The 18,877-nt window shown below is 44.1% G+C and overlaps 1 protein-coding gene across 9 annotated transcripts in view; it reads right to left on the reverse strand.

Annotated features, from left to right (window-relative positions):
• DAB1 (DAB adaptor protein 1) overlaps positions 1 to 18,877 on the reverse strand; it is a 1,363,191-nt gene that overhangs the window by 39,398 nt on the left and 1,304,916 nt on the right. Inside the window, exon 9 of one of the 9 annotated variants that reach the window (XM_060409737.1) lies at positions 1 to 18,877. This exon is cut by the window's right edge and continues 9,724 nt beyond it. The exons of the other annotated variants lie outside the window; for them this stretch is intronic. The gene's annotated coding sequence lies outside the window, so the exon portion shown is untranslated. 9 annotated transcript variants of the gene reach the window in all.

The following is an 18,877-nucleotide window of genomic DNA, read 5'->3' on the forward strand; positions in this document are numbered from 1 at the left end:
TTTTCTCTCTTATTGACACAGTCTTGCTGGGAGCATCTTCCCATCCATACCGTTTGTACCTGGCATATATGGTTACAGTCCTGTTTTGATACTAGCTCAGTCATTTCTTGGACTTCCTTCCTCCTGAATGGGACAGCCTTAAGGAATACTCAGGGCACTTCTCCCAGCCATCATAAGACTCTTCCAGTCCCTGCATTTTTCTCTCAGTTGACTCTTAAAGGGGGGAACCTGGAATCCATTCCCTAGTTTCCCTGCATCCCCAGGTCCTGCTTTACCCACATTCTCTATTAGAGCTTTTGTCCATTTACCTTCAGGTCTTGTTCTCCCTTTATTAGATATACTCCTCACACTTACTATCATAGCATGCATGCAGCTTTGTATTCTGCTCTTAAAATCTCAATATGGCAATCTAGTTTACTCACAACTTCCATTTCTGGTGAAGGTTTAAAAGAAGAGATTCTCTTCTGTTGTTTCAATACAATTCTAGCCCAAAGCATCATTAAGACACTGAAATAAAGCTTCCACATGAAGTTTACTTTCCCACAATCTATCTCGAGCAGTGGGACACTATTGTCCCATAACTGAGTAGGGTAACTCTTAAGACGGAGAAGGCAATGGCACCCCACTCCAGTACTCTTGCCTGGAAAATCCCATGGGTGTAAGAAGATCAGATTCATGTTACTCTTACAGCAAAAGTGAATGGATAAAGAAGTTGTGGTACATGCGTACAATGGAATATTACTCAGCCATAAAAAGGAATAACACTGAGTCATTTGTAGAGATGTGAATGAACCTACAGACTGTCATACCAAGTAAAGTAAGTCAGAAGGAGAAAAAAAAATATTGCATTATTAATGCACATATGTGGAATCTAGAAAAATGGTAGAGATGATCTTATGTGCAAAGATGTATGCACAACAAGGGGGAAAGGGGATGGAGGGAGGAACTGGGAGGTTGGGACTGATATATTTATACTACTATATATAAAATAGGCAACTAAGGAAAACCTACTGTATAGCACAGGGAACTCTACTCAATGTTCTACAGTAACATAAATGGAAAGGAAATCCCAAAATAAGGGGATATACATATACATAGAGTTGGTTCACTTTGTTGTACAATAGAAACTAACATAAGATTGTACAGCAACTGTACTCCAATAAAAATTATTTTTTTGAAACGGTCTTACCAATTAAAAGAATGTGAGTGGATGAGATGGGACTTGGGATGAACACATCAAAAAGGATGACAACTTATTTATAGCTGCCAAATCAGAAACCTGCAGTGGTTCTCACCCCTGGCTGCACAATGTAATCCTCTGAGGGAGATTTTCCACAGCTACACATACCTGGGCCTCACCAGCCGAGATTTGGATTCTGTTGGTCTGGGGTGAGGTCCTGGCATCGGTAGGTTCTAAAAGCTCCCCAGGTGAGTCTAATAGGAAGCCAGACTTGTGAAGCACTGTGCTGGGGAATGAACTCTCTGTAGGAATAATTAGTGAAAGTCCTACTGGGAAAAATGAAGACATCTTGATTGATTACATAATTGATTAATGAATTTCTCCAGCAAACATTCACTGGGTGCTTTCCACACGCTGTGTTCTGACTAGGCGTTGGAGATACAAAGATGACTGATACATGGGCCCTGCTTTCTTAAAGTTCAGAGCAGAGCCAGGATATATCATCATTCTAGCGTGGAAGGTGGGACAGGAGTGGGACAGGGAGCTCACAAGGCATTGAGATCTCAATTCAGACAGAACCTAAGCCAGTGCTGCAAAAGAATGAATTCAATTATCCATTTAGAAGGCTCAGGAGAAATGGATTAACTTAAGTGATCTGCAAGTGCACCAAGGTGGACACCATTAACACATCTAGTGATTCCAAGCATTTGAATTGCATGCCTTTCCCTGGTGAGTGATTTAACCATGAAGACAACATGCTAATGAAGACTAATTCCCTCTGGGGTATCTAGGAGTTTATGCTCTCTATCGCCTTTAGCCAAGAGTAAACAGCCTCTTTCCTACTTCTTGGCAGAGAAACTCTGTTTGGCACCTGACGAACAAAGTAGGGGGTGGATTTGAGATGGGGAGTAGAAAATATGATGTTAACAAATGATTTTTCTCATGAGCACCCCTGTCCAACAGAACTTTCTGTGATGATGGAAAGTCCTACACCTGTACTTCCAATTTGGTAGCCAGTGGCTGCACATGGCTATTAAACACTTCAAATATGGCCTGTATGACTAATAAATTGCATTTTAAGTTTTATTTATTTTTAATTAGCTTCATTGTAAATAGCCACATGTGACCAGTGGCTACTGTATTGGACATCAAAGCTCTAGATAATAGACATTGAAAAGAAAAAAAAAAACTTCAGCTGCCTGATTTAGGTGCTTTCTAAATACCAGATATATTCCTTCCTTATATAGTCTCTTCTATTCTTTTAAAGAATATCCTACCTACCTTTGTGTTGATGAGAAAGGTTCTATGGGAGCACTGAATTCTTTGCTATGTCTAGATAGCCATGAATCAAATTCAGTTTGCAAAAACCACAGCCTTCTTCTGGATGTAAGTTTTGTCATTGCCTGGGCTAAGCCAGAGCCAAATATTGGTGGCTTTTTTTTTTTTAAAGGAGGTTAACAACTTTAACCTTAAAAGTTAGAAACTTTTAATGAACTTCAGGTGGAAATCCATGGAGCCTTACCATCATTCCAACATAATGGAACTCCCTTTAACAGCCAAAATGTCCCAGCCTACTGAGATCTGGGGCTCTGTGGTTTTGTGCGACTGAATGCCTTGATCTAATGGAGGATTCGGTACTGCTTTGTGGCTCTGTCCTTGTAGTGATTGAGAAGTTGGCTCTACTCAAAGCTGGGCTGTATTTGAGCAGTTAACGGCTCTCCTTCTGCCAATTAACATTTTAGGAGGGCCCCAAGGTTGTCTAGACAGCTAGAGAGTGGAGGGAAGTGCTTAGATCTTATAATGAGAGTTACATCTTCCCTTGAAGTGCACCCAAGTGTAATATATCTGCTAATCCCTGGGACAATGAAATATTTATATCCAACTTTCTAAAAATGAAGTTGGTTTAAAATGGCCCTCATTTCTCTCCATTTTTTAATTTTTGTAAGAACACAACATGAGATCTATCTTCTTAACAAATTTTCAAGTGTACAATACAGTATTATTAGGGGCACAATCTCTAGGAGTTAATCTTATTGCACAACAAACTTAATACCAATTAAACAGCATCTCCCCATTTCCCCTTCCCTAACCTCTGGCAACGACCATTCTTTTCTCTGCTTATATGTGTTTGACTACTTTATGGACCTCATATAAGCAGTATCTTGCAGTATTTGCCTCTTTGTGTTTGGTTTATCTCATGCAGCATAATGTCCTCAAGGTTCAGCCAAGTTGTTACGTAAGCAAGGACAGACTTCTTTTTCAAGACTATATAATATTCTGCCACATGTGTATACCACATTTTCTTTATCCATTCATGTGTCAATAGATATTTACGTTGAAAAGGCCTTTCTTAACATGCAAGAAGACAGTCAGGATGCTGACTAGAGGTAGAAGGAATTTGCTGGTGCTTTATTCAGGGGCATGTAAGAGAAAGGTAGACTTCTTTCATGAAGATTAGGGCACTACGTGGACCAAACTAGGCTAATGTGAATGAACAGGGGCATCTGTGGCTACGGACCCTAAATCTGGAGTCTTGAACTTTCCAACTTTAATCTCAGGCCAAGGAAACCAATGTGCATGCTTTTAAAGTGAGAAACTTCATGATTTTAGGAGGGACAGGCCAGGGGCACTGGGAAGACAAATGTTAGAAACAGTGGCTGTCACAAGACATGGGAGTAAATGTCCACTGACAGATGAGTGGGTTAAGAAGACATGGTACATTTATATAATGGAATATTACTCAGCCATAAAAGAATAATGCCATTTTCAGCAACATGGATGGACCTAGAGATTATCATAGTGATATGAGCTAGACAAAGACAAATATCATATGATATCACTTACACATGGAATCTAAGAAAGTACCCAAATGAACTTATTTACCAAACAGAAACTGACTCATAGACTTTGAAAACAAACTTATGGTTACCAAAGGGGAAACTGGGAGGTAAGGGATGAACTAGGAGTTTGTGAGTAGTATATACACACTACTATATATAAAATAATCCCAACAAAGACCTACTGTATAGAGGAGGAACGCTACTTAATATTCTGTAATAACTTAAATGGGAAAAGAATCTGAAAAAGTATAGACATACGTATACGTATAACTGATTCACTTTGCTGTACACCTGAAATGAATCCAACATTGTAAATAGACTATACTCCAAAAACAGCTTTCAGTTTGAACATCTGCTTCATCATTGATATATGCTTGGATGAATTCCTTCCTTACTCTGAGCCTCAGTTTTCTCCCCAGAGAAAATAGGGAAAATAATGTTTATAACATGCAATTGCTGAGAAGGTTTATACACATGAAAAGAATTAGCACAGCACGTGACAGAGAAACATCTCAAAGGATGTCAGTTCCCTTCCCAAAAGTACAGAGAGGGAAGGACGGTGGGGGGTAGGAAGAGAGGAGGAGGGGGAAGAAGGGAGGAGGAAGAGATGGCAGGTGAAGAGGAGAAAGAGCGGGGGGAAAGAGGAAAGGAAGAGAGAGAAGAGGAGGAAAGAAAGGAAGGGAAGAAGAAAGGAAAGCCATGGGATTATATGCTTGGTACGTGACTGTGGGCAGGTTCCAGGCTACGGCAAAATTCGGGAAACACTAGTCCACGGAAGGAACAGTCACTCGGAAGAGAAGCTAAAAAAGGTGTGACATGATCGTCACACGGCAGACACTGGTCACAGCGGGTTCCTGCTCCCACACATTCTACCCAAAGCTTAACACTAGCAAGGCTGGAGCACAGTGAAGGCCATCAGCCACATCATTCATTCCATCTACCCCATACCCTTCTTTTCTCCACTGCCTTCCTTAATTTCGACCTCCAGTGGGTGACTCTATGCTTTCAGGCCCATATCTTCTCAAACACATCCCTTATTTTCTTGAAAAAATACACTTAAAGATGGGATTGGAGGTGCAATTTGCAGGCTGCAAATTGTGCTAAGATACTAAGCGCTAAGTAAGCTTGATCTCAGGAAATGAGAGTGCCCAGAGTCTCGGGTGATGGCGGTGGTGACAGTGATGTCTGTCCTAACCTGTCCGTCAGCCCCTCCATATCTATTTATTGAGTGATTATGCTAAGATACAATCCTTGCCCTTAGAAGAAGACAGGCAGTGATCATACGATTGGTGTCAGAAATGAGACAATTCACATGAAGCTTGTAATACATAGTTCAGAGTAAGGCCATGATTCATGCCAGTGGTTACTACCACTGGTAACTGATCCCACGGTGGTGGGTCAGACATTTTGAGACAGTGGCATCTGTAGTGCTGGGGGTTTTAATAGTTTCGATACTATTGTCATGAGGCAGTGACTATAAAGAGATGATGGTATAGTTGTTAATACGGTGATAGCTCCAGATGTGGCAGTGTTGGGAACTGAGAATAAATGCTGAAAACACCAGCCTACCACGGAGCTTCTCTAGAAGCCCTGGAGATGACTTTATGCTCTGATACTCATGGAAGCTTCCTGGGCTCTAGATCCTGGCCCCAACCCATGACCTCATTCCAAAGCTCTGACGTGTGACCACGAGGATTTTAGAATATAGGGCCCCTTCCTTGCTGCGACTCCTCTGTGGGGTGAGGGGCAGGCTGCAGGATGGCTTGGCTACTCTGCTGGTTGTCAACAGAATAAACACACCTGCCCAGGTCTAAGCGTACAGTGACAACGAGACACCATCTCGTCGGAGATGGTAAGGGAAATCATCTCCTGAAGCTTATAATTATTTGTTTTCCATTCTCTCTTTCTTGATCTCATCTCCTTAAAAAAAAATCTATCATTCTAGTTCCACATTAGCAAAAACTCAAAGGATTTTTCAAAAACTCCTAACAAGATTTGGCGCTAGTTCAGTACTTTGAAAAGGGGTGAATGAGAATCACAGGAAAGTGAAATCGGCTCCTGTCAGCGGGATGACAGGCTCTCAGCACACTCCTGGGGAGGAGGGCAGGGGGATGCTCAGGCAGGCAGTCAGCTCCTTCTCCGGGGCTGTGTCTCTCTTAAGAGAGGCTACTCCCGCGGTCCAGATGGCACCCAAACGGTAACGAGAAATATTGGATGGAGCTGAAACCAGGCAAGAGCAGCAGAGGCTCAGGCTGAAGGCAGAGCAAATCGGAGGCAATCACAAATGGAGAGATGTCACAGCAGAGGAAAAAATAGTCACGGGGGCTTGCTTTGCCTGCTGCTCTGACAGCCGTTCCCTGCACAATGTTTTTTCCTTTTCTTCTCTGGAAGAATGCAGATTTTCATCTTAGGCATTCATTTCATAATTAATAAACCTTTCCTGAATGCATACGCCGAGGAAGGCACTGGGCCAATCTTGTGAGGACTGGAATGCTGTCCCTTCTCTGAGCTGCAACCATCAAGTGAGGGAAATGGGAGGAAGCCCGTTTGGGTCAGAGCATGAGGAGCGTGATAACAGGGGCACCGCACGGAGGACTCTCACAGCCCATGTACCATTTCACTGCTGCAGGGCTGAAGCCAACTCCTCTGTAAATGACCAAAACAAGAATTCCGTTTCCATGCGGCTGGAATTTGACTAGTTTACCCATCTCTTGAATCTTCTTTATCGTAGAATTAGGGAACTATCTACCTTCTAAGACAGGACTTCCCTAAATAAGATTTGAGGTAACAGTTTAGTGAGCAAACTGCCTGAGACACAGCAAGAGCTCCACTGTGCTGTGCTTAGTTGCTCAGCCGTGTCCAGCTCTTTGTGACCGCATGGACTGCAGCCCACCAGGCTCCTATGTCCACTGGGATTCTCCAGGCAAGAAGACTGGAGTGGGTTTCCATGCCTTCCTCCAGGGGATCTTCCCTCCCCAGGGACTGAACTCAGGTCTTCCACATTGCAGGTGGATTCTTTACTCACTGAGCCACCAGGGAAGCCCAAGATCTCCATCAGTGGGTTAAACATTAAGTCAATAATACAATGCAGTGTCCTTGCAGAGTATGATGGTATTTTGTGGCATTTTGGACAGTTTTATGAATTGCAGGATTGCAGGGAAGTAGAACTAGAAGAGGCTATAAACATCTCCGACCCAACTCAACCCTATCTGTTGTTCAGATGAAGAAACTGAGGTCTTCAAGATTTTCAAAACCGTGATAATGATAGCGGCAGAGTTGGGATGAAATCCCAAGTTCCCAACTCCTAGTCTAGTTCCTTAATTTCCATCACAACTCCCCTCATGGGTGAACAAACTAAGAGGAGACAAGAAGTCAGAGCAGAGAAACCTGGCTCACAATTTACAACAAGGAAACTAAGGCCCTAAGGAGCTTGCTCATATGTGAGACAGTGAGGAAAATGACTCCTTCATAGAGCTCTGAGTATCAAGGGAGGTGATGTTCACCAATAAACTAGACTTGGAAGGCAGCCTACAGGTTGGAGTCAGAGGAAATTTACAAGAGCACTATCTATAATTATCTCAGATTGATTGTCCAGCCTATAAATAGTTTGTAACTCTGTGTCCTGATTTCCCTTGCTCTCTTAACAGGTCTCTCCGTATATTATATTTCTTACTCTCTCAGGCACTGGTATAAGACACTCCTCATGACTGGCAGCCCTTCCCATCCTCGTTCATCAGGAGACCCTGGAGAACTGGGTCTAGTCATCTGTCCCAAACCTTTAGAAGGGGTTACACGGTCCTCCTCTGGGCATCATATATGCTGTAATGGTTGATTACTTTCTCCCTTCTCTATACAGACTATCACCTCGTGACACTAAGTTCCTTGCATGGGAAGCTGTACCTTATTCTTCATATTCCTAATGTCTAAATACCCCAGTTGGCTAGCACACAAAAGGAAACTCACTGAATTGACAGATTGATAAAAACAACCCGGAATGAGTAAATGGAGGCACTTGTTTATACAAGGGAACAGACAAGTGAACAGGAAGAAACATGGTGATCGTACAGTTTACAAGGCAGAGGGTATGCCGGTCCATATGGTGCTTTCAAATGCTCAGCATGTGCGCGTGTGCACACACACACACACACACACACACACACACACACACACTCACTCACTCACTCACTGAGACACGGCATTTGCCATTGTAAACTCCAGAAAGGATGTCATATCCACTGTCATTTGACGGAATGAGACTTCACAATCAGTAAATAACTCTGGTTCTAACTTCAAAGAAATACTAGGGAGATGTTCCAGAGAAAGTCATAAGAACAGGAATACGCTCTTCTAGCTCTTCTAATCAAGCCCATTCCATTAGCAACATCCATCAGGGGCTCAAGGGAAGCAGTCAATCTCGGACATTCCTCACCATTCAAAGTCCAGCCAATGCCTACGCTTACCCTACTTCCCAGCAAGTGATAAAATGATTGTATCCCATACTGTTCAGACTCTCAAACTTAACTTGTTCAAAGAATGTTTCATCTCCTAAAGTCTGTTAGTTCCTTGTCTTCTGATTTCTACCAAGGCTACCAATTCAGGCCTGGATGCTCAAATCCTCGAAGGTAAAAGTTAGCCTCTACCCCTCTCTCTTCCACAAGCTGACATCCAATCATTCTTTAAGAAATGCTGACTCCATTTCTAGAACGTGCCCCACCTCTGCCTGCCCTTTCCCTCGTCTTGGTGGCATCCTCTTTTGCCTGGACTGTTGCTTTTAACACTTTCTCCCTTAAGTTCATCTCCTACACAGCAGCCAGAGTGATATTTTTAAAATGTCAGATCAAGTTCACTTCCTGATGAACACCCTCCACTGACTTCCATTACATCTGCGATAAAATTCAAACTCCTTATCGCTGTCTATACCACTGTCCATACAACTGTCCACATTCAGCTGCTGCCTTGGAGTCAGAACCCATCCTTCACCACTCTCCCCTTCCCACCAAGCTCTGGCCAACATCAGCCTTCCCTCTGTTCCCCCTGGACCCCTAGAACATTTCTGTCCCAGGCCTTTGACCCTACCTTTCCCTGTCCTGATCCCACTCTCCATCAGGTTGGTTTCTTCTCATAATTCAGACTTGGCTCAGGTGTCACATCCCTAGACCTCCTCTGACTATTTACTTAAATGCAGTCCTAGCTCCCAGCTCTTGTCAGGTTTTCCGGTTTGGTTTTCTGGCTAGCATTCATGCACTGTTTGGAGAAGGAAATGGCAACCCACTCCAGTATTCTTGCCTAGAAAATTCCTGTGGACAGAGGGGCCTGGTGGGCTGCTGTCCGTAGGTCGCAGAGAGTCAGACACAACTGAAGTGAGTTAGCACACATGCATGTATTGGAGAAGGAAATGGCAACCCACTGCAGCATTCTTGCCTGGAGAATCCCAGGGACAGAAGAGCCTGGTGGGCTGCTGTCTTCAGGGTCGCAGAGTCAGGTACGACTGAAGCGACTTAGCAGCAGCATGCACTGTGTGTCTGTTTACTAGATCGTTGGGAGCCTTCTCCTGTGAAATGTGAGCTGGGCGAGGGATGGGGCCTGGCCTGAATGGTACAGCACCTGTGTCTGTGTGTCATACGCAATGATCACTAGACTGTATTTGTAGAAGCAGGAAGGAAAGAATGCTTGAATAGAAAAATGCTTAAGTGACCAGTGGCTAGTTCTAGGAGTACCTTCCAGTACTGCAGAAACTATAAAATTAAAACACAAAGGACATTTCGTACATACCTCTACAGGGACAAGGGAACACTGTGTTTGTCACTTTGATGTCTGTGCTCTGGTCTATTTTCCTGCCTGTTCTCTGATGCTGGGCAACCCATTCCTGAAGACCATGGAGCCAGGGCTAGAGGATGGCAGATTTGGTGAGATCTCATACAGATCCCACAAGAAGAAACCATCTTTAGCCACATCCTTGCTATATCTGTTCTATGAAAGACCTTTTTGATTTAATCGATATTTCTGGTTTGGTCACAAGTGGTTGACATCATTATTCCTTGTTTTGATAGATCCATAAAGTTCCTAAATATATAAGCTCCTCTTGATCCCTCTCTCTTCCACACCTTGACATCCAGTCATTATAAGAAATACTGACTCTATCTATAGAACACACCACCAAACAGTCCATTCTGGTCTAAAGAGGAAGGAAGGGGTAAATAGTAATATCAAGACCTCATCTGTTCTTGGCCAAGCAGGGATCAAGCATGACGATAATCATAATAGCTGATGCTTAGATAAAAGTTCCTCTCCACGAGCCAGACACCACTCTAAGGTGTGTTCATATAATAACTCACTTAATTACCACGGCAAACGTAGGTGCTACTGTTGTCCTCACTTTCAGAGAAGGGAACTGAGGCACAGAAGGGTCAATGACCTTGCCCAAGGTCACACAGCTAGTAAGCGGCAGAGCTAGGATGTTTGCCAAAGTGAGTGAGCTTTAAAGTACATGTTCTTAACCAGTCCTCTAGGGCGAGGAGGACAAAAGGTGTAAGACAATGTGTGTTTTACGATGAGGGTCAAAGTAAGGGGTTGGGAAGGAGCAGCCACTGGGGAGAGGGGTAGTTCAGAAGCCCACCCCTCCAGGTCCACTACATCCTCTCTGGAGGACCAGGGCCTGGTCACACGGCAAGCGTTATCTCTACAATGATGATGGGGTAAGGGGCTAGGACTTTCGAGGTGACCGTGGAAACAACAACCTAGAGACAGCCAAAGAGACGAGGCTGTGAGATTACAAACACAGGAAAAGGGGGACAACCACACTATTGGGTTGACAGCATGGGGTGGTGGGAAATAGGAGTAATACAGAAGATCAGGCAGCAGCTAAGCTGCCGGAAAGAAATGTGATGACATACTGACAGGTCTCTGTGACAGACAGAAAAATGAGAGGTGGAGATGGGAGAAAGTGGGGTGAAAAGTGAGTGTGAATGCCCCTTAACACGAGCTGATCCTTGTGCACAACTGGAGAAGCAAGAGACTCCTGCGTCATCCGGCTTTACTTCCCTCTCCCTTTAGCAATGAAACCTCACTCTTCCCATCCACAAAATAGAGAAAATAATAGTTGGCATGTTAATTAAACTAGATAAATGGGACGCGTCAGAATCCACTGGGGGAACTTCATCAATCTCTCTTTAAATATAAACACATGCAACCCCTACGAAAGCACATCTATAGGGCTGAGGGCCCAGAAAGTTCAAAAGTGTCACCAAGGACTTAACTGCAATCCAGCAGTTAAGATTCACCTTCTAATGCAGGGGGCAGGGCACAGGTTTGATCCCTGGTCAGGGAACTAAGTTTCCACATGCCACACGGCCAAAAAAACGTGTCACCAATGACTGTTTGGCAATGTGGTATTCAGGAATCACTGATCTGGATGCAGCTTGCCAAGCACTGTATGTACTCCCTGGGCCCCAGTAAATACTCTGCAAATACTTGTTTCTTGCCTCCTTTCCAAGTCATCACAAAAACAGGCTTCACACATGTTGGGTTGGGACTGTCGCTGGTCTATATTCTCTTATTCTCCGTGACCATTTATTCATCTCTTTTCCCTTTTTTACGACTAGAATTCATTCATTATTCTTCTGCAACCACTAACAACAGCATTTAGGGAGAAAGAAAGAGCCCGAGCATGATGATTTATCCAGAAACACTGAATTACTATACCGGGAGAGAACGAGTGTCAGCCTCAATGGATATTTATGGGGAAACGGTACATCGCAGCTCTGCTCATTAGAGATGTTGTAGTTAAGGTTCTATGGATGTTAACGATCTATATTAGAGGGATAAGGAAAGACTCACAGCAGCAGTAGCAGTTAACAGATACCCCGGAATCCCATTTTCTTCCCACATCAGAGAGCTCCGAGGAATCTGATTTATGCCTACTGAAGGAGCAGGCGTGCATTGGGGCACCTGTATCTTGGGGGCAGTACTGTCTTTGTTTTAGAATAGATAGTGTGACTGGCAAAGAGTTTCAGGAACAAAGCGGATAGAGAGCTCCCGCCTCTGTTTGAAATCTCACTGTGTTCTGGTCTTAGAGACAGCTGGACCCAGTGGGAAGAGCATTTCTTGTGTGTGGGTAGGCTGGACCTGCACCCTGGGTTACCTCAGATCACTCCCGTTTCTACCTATTGTCCTGACATAATTATTAATAGCAATCCCCCGTTCCCTTTAAAAGTGACCCAGTTCGATGATAAACTAGGTCACCCTACCTTTAGGGTCAGAGAGAGCAGGATTAGATCCTTAGTGATGCCTCTTCTCGCTGTGCTGTTTAACTTCTCTGATCCCCAATAGCCTTTACATAGAGAAGAGATGTACGTCGTAATCTGGGAACTCCTTGACATAGTACGTTGTGCCTTCTACAGTCCCTTGCTTGGTAAGCGTGCTCAACATCTGGTATCACAACTGTTTGTTACCCTCACCCCACAGCCCTGGCACTCTCCTGCAGGCTCAGCCCCACCCCCATTTAAGCTTGGTCTTGTTAGCATTATTGCTTGAGCAAGGAGAATAGAAAACATTCCAGCCTCTTACCCTTCCCTCCAGTGCTCTCAGGACCCTAAAAGCACCCTAGTGGTTAAGCCAGGTATTACTCATCATCATATTTCTTGAAATACTTGATATAGCCTTTTGTTCATAGAATAGCTCATAACAACAACTATGGCTAACATTTATTGAGTAGTACTTACTATATGCCAGGCGCTGTTCTAAATGCTTCAATGCATTACCGTATTCAAGTTCTCAGGAGGCAGGTACCACAATCATTATTCTCACGTTATAAGCAAATACACTGAGGCTCAGAGACGGTTAAATAACCCACCCAAGTTTACATAGCTGGTAACAGAGGCAGAACATTTTCAAGCGTTAAGTGGTCAGTCTGCAAGGCTCCCATTTTTAAGTGTACTCCCACGCTGCCTACCGAGCACTGAATACCTACTCTGGGCAAACACAACAGAAATCACATCTGTTTTCTAATTTAATCCTTACAGGAATCCAGGGAGGTAGCTCTCCCCACATTGTTAACTGGTCACTAAGAAGAATCTGAAAGATAAAGTACCTTGCCTAGATTCACACAGTTAAGAAGAATAATGCTCTGAATTGATTCAAATTTCAATGCATACATGTGGAATCTAGAAAAATGGTACAAAGGAACCAGTTTCCAGGGCAGGAATAGAGATGCAGAGAGAGTGGACACGTGCACACAGGGGAAGAAGGGAAGGGTGGGACAAAGTGGGAAACTAGGACTGACATACGTACAGTGCCATGTGTGAAGGGTAGTGGGGATCTGCTGTGTGGCACAGGGAGCTCAGCTCGGTGCTCTGTGATGACCTTGATGGGCATGACATGCGGGTGGGGGGTGTGAGTGAGGCCCAAGAGGGAGGAGATACATGGGTACATATGGCTGACTCACTTCACTGTACAGCAGAAACCAGGTTCAATCCTTGGGTCAGGAAGATCCCCTGGAGAAGGGAATGGCAACCCACTCCAGTATTCTTGCCTGGAGAATCCCATGGACACAGGGCCTGGCAGCATGCAGTCCATGGGGTTGCAAAGAGCTGGACACGACTGAGCAACTAACACGCAGTTTCAACAACACTGTAAAGCAATTATACTCCAATTTAAAAAAGTCACGCTCTTCTGCTGATTCACTGCTTCTTAAAGACCACAGTCCTGGTCTGCACTCAGAATTTGATTGTCCAATAACAAAGCCTTGATGGGAAATGATATGAAGGGTTTCTCCATCTGACCGCCCAACTTCTCCCACCCATGGAATAACTGTGGGATTCTTTGACAGTACCTTCTCTGCACCTCTTCCCTTCTAGAACCTCTGTTCTTCAGAGAGACGAAGGTAGAGGGTTTCCAAGTGGGTGGGCCTTAGGGTTCAACATGGGTCTAACCACATCCTCCTCTTTCATCTGTTTGTACAAAAGGTTACTGGGCACATATCATTCAAAAAGAGAATTTTGAGTTTTATAAAAAGTTTATAAAGACCATTCCTCCAGGAGACCAGTGGCAGAGGAATGAAGTGATCACTGTTTTATGTACATGTGATTTTTGCCAATATACAACTGAGCAAGCAGGGAACCGGGCAACCGCTGACACACCCATTGATCCCCTCTATAATGACTTCTATGGAAAGCAAGTTTTGCGGATGACTTAACATTGAACCATCTACAACCCTGTTTGTACAACCATTCCCTAGAACCTTGATTGTTAATCCTGGGAGAAAAGAACCAGATATCATTCAAGGTGGCAACGTGACTGGGCCCTCATGTGAGTCATGGATTGAAAACAGAGAGGGAGATGAAAAGGGATTACTATTACCTTTGACAAGAACTTGAAAACAGCAAATGGAAGGGCTGATGAACAAACCCTCTTAGAAGTCAGAGCTATAAAAAAGCATGTCTGTAAATGACAGAGCTATAGGAGAGGAGACAGGGCATTCGGCTCAGATCACTCCATTATCTGATGTCCCAAAGTTTTCCACCTCGGAGAGAGCTTGTATTTGTCTCACCGTCCACATCTGCAAGAACATCTAGACCTAGCCCCGTCATCCACTCAAATGTACACACAGCCCTACCCGCTTTCTCTCGTCAGCAGGGTCTCACCCTCAGTCCAGACCACAGTGGTCCTCACTTGCCTACCCCTCAACACTTGGCCCTCAGAACCATCCTTGCCTGTCCCTGCTCTGTGCTGAATGACAGTGACCAATCCCAGTAAACCACAATGCTCGGGCTCCCTTGCCATTCATTTCCATTTAAATTTGACCAAGAGGAGGCCAGGGCAGAAGTTGGATGGTGGGAGGGAAGGAAAACTGTGATTTTCTCCCCTGCTTTCCCTGAGCAGCTTTCTTGCAATGGGTGAGTTTCTCCATGCTTTCTACCAGACCAACCTCTCCACGTGGTCTCACCTCCGACTGGCCAGCTCCCTCTGTGGTCCCAGTGGCTGCCGGCAACCCCAACTCCTGGGCTCCGCCAACACCAATGCCTTCCTTGGTCTGTTGATCTGGAGGGGTAACTCTGGTAGCAACTATGGACCAAGACTCATCTGGGTTGCCCCACTGTTGCCTATTTGGTTTTTTTAAACACCTTTATCAATAACCTCAGATATGCAGATGACACCACCCTTAGAGCAGGAAGTGCAGAAGAACTAAAGAGCCTCTTGATGAAAGTGAAAGAGGGGAGTGATAAAGTTTGTTTAAAGCTCAACATTCAGAAAACTAAGATCATGGCATCCAGTCTCATCATTTCATGGCAAATAGATGGAGAAACAGCGGTAGATTTTATTTTTCTGGGCTCAAAAATCACTGCAGATGGTGACTGCAGCCATGAAATGAAAAGATGCTTGATCCTTTGAAGAAAACCTATGACCAACATAGAAAGCATATTAAAAAATCAGAGACATTACTTTGCCAAAAAAGGTCTGTCTAATAAAGGCTATGGTTTTTCCAGTAGTCATGGGCGGTTGTGAGAGTTGGACTATAAAGAAAGCTGAGCGCCGAAGAATTGATGCTTTTAAACTGTGGTGCTGGAGAAGACTCTTGAGAGTCCCTTGGACTGCAAGGAGATCCAACCAGTCCATCCTAAAGAAAATCAGTCCTGACTGTTCATTGGAAGGACCAATGTTGAAGGTGAAACTTCAATACTTTGGCCACCTGATGCGAACAGCTGATTCATTTGGAAAGACCCTGATGCTGGGAAAGACTGAAGGTGAGAGGAGAAGGGGACAACAGAGGATGAGATGGTTGGAGGGCATCACTGACTCAACGGACATGAGTTTGAGTAAACTCTGGGAGTTGGTGATGGTCACGGAGGCCTGGCGTGCTGCAGTCCATGGGGTTGCAAAGAGACAGACACAACTGAGCGACTGAACTGAACTGAACACCTTCGTAACTAGTTCCTCATGTTCATGTCTCTTCATTAAATCGCCTGGTATGGACTCTGTGTTCCGGACTTCATCCTGATGTAGATGCATAGATAACTCCATTAGCTATGCAACAACCTCCCCACCTGCTGAGCCACCTGCCGAGCCACCGGCCATACGCCAGAGTGATGCTGAAAAATGTCTCCAATAGGGTCACTCCACCACCTGAAAGCTACAGTGGCCTCACCAAAATCCCCAGGTTCTCAGCGTCACACTTCAGGCCCTTTCCTTCCCTCCCCTTGGGATCCCTGTCTCCTTTCCCAAGAGGGCATGCTGTGCTCCTGTCATCCCAGACTGTTCACCAGCCCCTGGGATATGTGAGGCTTCTCCACATTTCAGTGCCTTTAAATATCACGTTCAAGGTCAGGAGGGGCGGCTGTGAGATAGCCCTCATCCAAGGTAAGGAGCAGCAGCTGTGCTTTGCTGGAGCAGCCGTGAAGATATAACCCCACGTCCAAGGTAAGAGAAACCCAAGTAAGATGGTAGGTGTTGCAAGAGGGTATCAGAGGGCAGACACACTGAAACCATAATCACAGAAAACTAGTCAATCTAATCACACTAGGACCACAGCCTTGTCTAACTCAGTGAAACTAAGTCAGGCCGTGTTGGGCCACACAAGACGGGTGGGTCATGGTGGAGAGGTCTGACAGAATGTGGTCCACTGGAGAAGGGAATGGCAAACCACTTCAGTATCCTTGCCTTGAGAACACCATGAACAGTATGAAAAGGCAAAATGATAGGATACTGAAAGAGGAACTCCCCAGGTCAGTAGGTGCCCAATATGCTACTGGAGATCAGTGTAGAAATAACTGCAGAAAGAATGAAGGGATGGAGCCAAAGCAAAAACAATACCCAGCTGTGGATGTGACTGGTGATAGAAGCAAGGTCCAATGCTGTAAAGAGCAATATTCATAGGAACCTGGATGTTAGGTCCATGAATCAAGGCAAATAGGAAGTAGTCAAACAGGAGATGGCAAGAGTGAATGTTGACATTCTAGGAATCAGCAAACTAAAATGGACTGGAATCGGTGAAATTAATTCAGATAACCATTATATCTACTACTGTGGGCAGGAATCCCTTAGAAGAAATGGAGTAGCCATCATGGTCAACAAGAGTCTGAAATGCAGTACTTGGATGCAGTCTCAAAAATGACAGAATGATCTCTGTTCGTTTTCAAGGCAAACCATTCAATATCACAGTAATCCAAGTCTATGCCCCAACCAGTAATGCTGAAGAGGCTGAAGTTGAATGGTTCTATGAAGACCTACAAGACCTTTTAGAGCTAACACCCCCAAAAGATGTCCTTTTCATTATAGGGGACTGGAATGCAAAAGTAGGAAGTCAAGAAACACCTGGAGTAACAGGCAAATTTGGCCTTGGAATTCAGAATGAAGCAGGGCAAAGGCTCATAGAGTTTTGCCAAGAGAACGCACTGGTCATAGCAAACATCCTCTTCCAACAACACAAGAGAAGACTCTACACATGGACATCACCAGATGGTCAACATCAAAATCAGATTGATTATATTCTTTGCAGCCAAAGATGGAGAAGTTCTATACAGTCAGCAAAAACAAGACCGGGAGCTGACTGTGGCTCAGATCATGAACTTCTTATTGCCAAATTCAAACTTAAATTGAAGAAAGTAGGGAAAGCCACTAGACCATTCAGGTATGCCTAAATCGAATTCCTTATTATTATACAGTGGAAGGGAGAAACAGATTTAAGGGACTAGATATGATAGATAGAGTGCCTGATGAACTATGGACACAGGTTCATGACATTGTACAGGAGACAGGGATCAAGACCATCCCCATGGAAAAGAAATGCAAAACAGCAAAATGGCTGTCTGGGGAGGCCTTACAAATAGCTGTGAAAAGAAGAGAAGCGAAAAGCAAAGGAGAAAAGGAAAGATATAAGCATCTGAATGCAGAGTTCCAAAGAATAGCAAGGAGAGATAAGAAAGCCTTCGTCAGCGATCAATGCAGAGAGATAGAGGAAAACAACAGAAAGGGTAAGACTAGAGATCTCTTTAAGAAAATTAGAGATACCAAGGGAACATTTCATGCAAAGATGGGCTCGAAAAAGGACAGAAATGGTATGGATCTAACAGAAGCAGAAGATATTAAGAGGAGGTAGCAAGAATACACAGAAGAACTGTACAAAATAGATCTTCATGACCAAGATAATCACGATAGTGTGATCACTTACCTAGAGCCAGACATTTTGGAATGTGAAGTCAAGTAGGCCTTAGAAAGCATCACTACAAACAAAGCTAGTGGAGGTGATGGAATTCCAGTTGAGCTATTTCAAATCCTGGAAGATTATGCTGTGAAAGTGCTGCACTCAATATGCCAGCAAATAGGGAAAACTCAGCAGTGGCCACAGAACTGGAAAAGGTCAGTTTTCATTCCAATCCCAAAGAAAGGCAATTCCAAAGAATGCTCAAACAACCACACAATTGCACTCATCTCACATGCTAGTAAAGTAATGCTCAAAATTCTCCAAGCCAGGCTTCAACAATAAGTGAACCGTGAACTTCCAAATGTTCAAGCTGGTTTTAGGAAAGGCAGAGAAACCAGAGATATCAAAATGCCAACATCCACTGGATCATGGAAAAGCAAGAGAGTTCCAGAAAAACATCTATTTCTGCTTTATTGACTATGCCAAAGCCTTTGACTGTGTTGATCACAATAAACTGTGGAAAATTCTGAAAGAGATGGGAATACCAGACCACCTGACCTGCCTCTTGAGAAACCTATATGCAAGTCAGGAAGCAACAGTTCTAACTGGACATGGAACAACAGACTGGTTCCAAATAGGAAAAGGAGTATTTCAAGGCTATATATTGTCACCCTGCTTATTTAACTTCTATGCAGAGTACATCATGAGAAACGCTGGGCT

This window comes from Ovis aries, chromosome 1 (assembly GCF_016772045.2).
Source record: "Ovis aries strain OAR_USU_Benz2616 breed Rambouillet chromosome 1, ARS-UI_Ramb_v3.0, whole genome shotgun sequence".
NCBI lineage: Eukaryota > Metazoa > Chordata > Mammalia > Artiodactyla > Bovidae > Ovis > Ovis aries.